Consider the following 5,000-nt stretch of genomic DNA (forward strand, 5'->3'; position numbering starts at 1 on the left):
TAAGCCTGTGCGCATGCGTACTGCCACTTCATCAACGCTATAGGACGTTTTCAACCAACCTCTAGGGACACCAACAACAATAGAGAAATGTAAGACTTCTGGTGGACGAACAAAAAAGGCTAATGAGAGATCTTTTGTTTTTGTCCACCAGCATGGCGGCGATGACCTCACGTCATAACCTCCTATACCCTAAGAACTCTTTCATTCAAATAGCTCGCCACCGTAGGTCTTTACTTGACGGTCGTGGCATCTTCGATTCTGGGCGTTCACTACAAGTTGAATTTATTTTATTGAATATATCCCACACTACGTTTCGGCATTGTCGCGAACGCTCTTACGCTTCTTTTGGACAACCTTTCCCGAAACAGCTGTATTCGGATACGTGTGGACGGGGCGTAAGTCATTAAATTTGATATGAAACTATATGAGTTGATATGATTAGATTTCTGTACAGTGTTCCCAATTAGTGCCTCAGCGGTAAATACAGTTGACACTTAAATCAAGTTCATTAAATCTTTTTTCATTTTGAATTCAAAAATACAGGTCGGTCGCACAACGGTAAATGGACGGCATTAGTTGGAGGTCTTTGTCACTGTCACCTGCGCGGTGCTTTCATGCAAACATCTAATTGCTGTTTCAGATGGTTATTGTCTGAAAATCTCGTTTTTTTTTTTTTTTTTTGTCAACGAAGAAGGCAAAATTAAGTATTTAAAATAATTAGACGAAACAACGCGGAAAACCACTGGAGACCACCGAGCAAGTACTGAGTTTTGCCCAGCAACACTAAATTTCAATAAAATTGCAATATCAAAACATTAATTAAGCCTCATTACCTAATTAGTCGCTGCACGCCATGACACTTCTTGTCTCTCCAAAGACACAAACCGTCTTATTCCTAATTAGGAGCCAACGATTCAAAAACCTGATCACCAGCATGCTCAAGCTTTCGTCGCCTATAGAGAGTTTAAGAAACGACAACGGCTACGGCAACGACAACGCCAAAAAGCAGTAATATTATTGGTCGGTTAAAAGAACCAAAATGATCGTTTTGCACGTGGCACGATTTTTGAACATTTCTCTCCCGTACTCGTCAAACCTACTACGTGAAATTACCAAATTTGAGGTTTTGACGACAACGTGGACAAACTACAGTGAATCTATCACTCTCACTCTTTACTTCAAATCCGTCCGTACCAATCCAATTATAGGACACTTCGCACATATTGTATAACGTAAACAAGATTGAATAATCCCGAAATACTTAGAATAGCTCAAACGTATATTTTGAAGTGACGTTTTCGTCCCTGTAGCCGTCGTGGTTTCTTAAACTCCCTATTACGGAATTTACGAAAACGTCATTTCACATTGCAAGTTCAGGTTTATTAATCTTTTTCGTCATTATGTCGGTTTGTCTAACTCCTAAAAACTAGCGCAACATTCCAGGAATTGAATTAGGAGGTGCGGTGTTGAAGCTAAGACAGAAAATTCAAATTCGCTGCCTTGTGTTCATGTTCTCCGGATCGCAGATTTGCCGAAAACGTGAAATAAATGTACAAAAATGGAAAATGCACGTGCAGAGTGTGCAAAGCTATTGTTTTTGCTCGTTAAATTTGTGACGTTTTCGTTGCCGTCGCGTCGTAGATCTTAAACTCCCTAATTCAAGACTTGGCTCGTTCACCATTCTGAAGCTTGAACTGACGTGGCAACGCGCGAAGCACACGCAACGGATAAACCATCACAATGGATACCGATAGCCGCAGCGCAAGCGCGCGTGCAACACTGTTGAATGTGATGGCCAAACAAATGCCACACTGTTGTTCACTCGTTAGAAGAAAAGAAACGTTGGATGATGTTTGATGCAACATGGTGGCCAAACGAGTGCAACATGTTAGATTCGACAACACGTTGGACCCTTTTAGCCAGTCCTTAAGGGCCCACAGACGTATTTTCGCGCGTTGCTAAGGAAGTGAAATGTTTCTTCCGGTGACTGACATCATCACATCGTGAGCTGATCGGGAAACCCACTCACAAGCAAAAATACCGCACGAACTGTTGTTTGCATCAAAGGTAATTCCCTCGCCCTTCCTCGAACTCGTTCTCAGATCAACTGCGCATGCGTCAACGAACTGACTTCCGGTTTGAGAAAAAGTTAAATTTCCGGTGGTCTTTAAATTGAATTTTTTTTTTATATGGCACGTTTCACCTCCAAACGCAGAATATAGCTAAGCATTGATTTTTTCAAATAATCTCTTTTGAAAATTTTATGGGTATTTCAGTATCGTTTATCTGTCTAAACTGAGAATATTTTTCAAAATGAAAAGAAAGCCATGCTTGGCTGGATGCAAAAACGAATACAAATTATGAAACCACTGATTAAATACCCAAATTGAGTAGCACGTAGACAAATTTAGAGTTTTCTTTTATTGGTCACGTGACCATGGGCTTGGCATGCCAAATTCTCTCAAATTAGTTAACTATTACATCCTTAGCAACGCACCCCAAAAAATACGTCAGTAGGCCCTTAACGACAAGAAACGTAGTGGTGGACGAAAGCGAAAAAAAAAACTCTACCTTTCGATGCCCCCACACAGTGTCAGTCTTATCACCAGACCCCAGTTCCCGGGGTTTTTTTAAAGAAATGTGACTACGGTAAAGTTCCAATAGTGACGACCCCCCGAAATTAACGTCAATTTTTTGGAGCCGCCAGTAAATCCCGATAGTAGGGACACCCCCGAAAGTAGCGACCTCCCGAGAGTAGCGACCCCCACTCTCCCGAAAATAGCGAGACCCAAGTTTTTTAAATGGTATACCGTATATCATTAATTTGTCAATCAATAGTCAAAATTTTAATGTACAATAATGTGTTCGTGCAGTGTCACAAATTGTTTAAAATAAAGCACTTTAATTTACAACAAGGCCGGGGAAGCTTTATGCCACCATTCGTCCTTGACATCAGTTCACTGATGTAGCGATGTAAGAACTACCGTAAACCGGTATCATTTCGTATCAACAACAGGAACGTTTCTTCAAATTGACACTGAAAATTCTAAATAGTTATTTCGGAAAAGAAGCCCGCGCCAGCTCTATTTGTAAACGATTTTGTTCCCCGAAAGTAACGATCCCCCGAAAGCTAATTCCGAAAGTAACGAGGGTCGCTACTATCGGAACTCTACGGTATGATGATGATGATATTATAACAGAGTTTGCGACGTCTTGCCCTCTGCTTGTATCGTAAACCATCTGTTTGTGTTGTAGCTTGCTGCAGAGGAAACTCGACAGATTGGTAAAATAAACAACTAACTACTGCATTTTCCTTTGCACTTATTTATTGAAATGTCCTTCGAAAATAGTCGGAAATTGCATTTTCGAGACCCTAATTTTCAAAATTGTCAAGGAGAGCATGCCCCCAGACCCCCCTGGTGGCGCTCGAAACATTCTTCGTGTGAGTACAAATCTCACGCTAGGCCCCTGATTAAGGAAGCAGATGTTCGAAGGTGTAATAGCTGTTGAGTTTTATTCCTCAGTTATCGAGTTCCATAAGTATAAAACTTAAAAATGGTTTGCTTTAAAATCAGAGAAGAACCAATTCACTGTTGCTGTTGATAAAAGTGTATGCCAGGCAAAACAAGTTGCATCTCGGTAGCCCGGCTGAAAAATAAGAAATAATTTGCCTGTGTTTACATGAACAAATACACCCCATACATCACTAACGTTTCATGTTTAACCCCCCCCCGGGGAAGGGGGGGGTACTCCCTTATAAGGGCTTAATGGGGACGTGCGGCCAGCCAGGGTGTGGTTTTCGGGATTTTTGTCTTGAACAGGGTATCGAATTTAGCATTTTTTGTCTTAATCAGGGTATCGATTTATCAATTTTTGTCCTAAACTGGGTTAAATGTCTTAAACAGGGTATCAAAAATCGGAATTCTGTCTTAAAATGGGTAGGAAAATCAGCGACATTTGTCTTAAACAGGGTCAGGGTATGAGGGGCCGCGCCGCACCTCCCCAACCAGGGATACATCGAGTACCCCCCCCCCCCCCCCCGGGGTTTAACCGGAGAATTAGGGAAACAGATGTTCGAAGGTGTAATGTAGCTTATGAGTTTTATTCCTCAGTTATCGAGTTCCATGAGTATAAAACTTAAAAATGGTTTGCTTTAAAATCAGAAAAGAACCAATTCACCGTTGCTGTTGAGAAAAGCATGTGCCAGGCAAAACAAGTTGCATCTCGGTAGCCTGAAAGTTAAGAAATAATTTGCATGTGTTTAAATTAACAAATACACCAATACATCACTAACGCCGTTTCATGTTTAACCGGAGAATTAGGGAAGCAGATGTTCGAAGGTGTAATAGCTGTTGAGTTTTATTCCTCAGTTATCGAGTTCCATAAGTGTAAAACTTAAAAATGGTTTGCTTTAAAATCAGAGAAGAACCAATTCACCGTTGCTGTTGAGAAAAGTATATGCCAGGCAAAACAAGTTGCATCTCGGTAGCCTGAAGGTTAAGAAATAATTTGCCTGTGTTTAAATTAACAAATACACCCCATACATCACTAACGTTTCATGTTTAACCGGAGAATTAGGGAAGCAGATGTTCGAAGGTGTAATATAGCTTTTGAGTTTTATTCCTCAGTTATCGAGTTCCATAAGTATATAACTTAAAAATGGTTTGCTTTAAAATCAGAAAAGAACCAATTCACCGTTGCTGTTGAGAAAAGCATGTGCCAGGCAAAACAAGTTGCATCTCGGTAGCCTGAAAGTTAAGAAATATTTTGCATGTGTTTAAATTAACAAATACACCAATACATCACTAACGCCGTTTCATGTTTAACCGGAGAATTAGGGAAGCAGATGTTCGAAGTTGTAATAGCTGTTGAGTTTTATTCCTCAGTTATCGAGTTCCATAAGTACAAAACTTAAAAATGGTTTACTTTAAAATCAGAACCAATTCACCGTGTTGTTGAGAAAAGTGTATGCCAGGCAAAACAAGTTGCATCTCGGTAGC

Source organism: Montipora capricornis, chromosome 8 (assembly GCF_036669925.1).
Source record: "Montipora capricornis isolate CH-2021 chromosome 8, ASM3666992v2, whole genome shotgun sequence".
NCBI lineage: Eukaryota > Metazoa > Cnidaria > Anthozoa > Scleractinia > Acroporidae > Montipora > Montipora capricornis.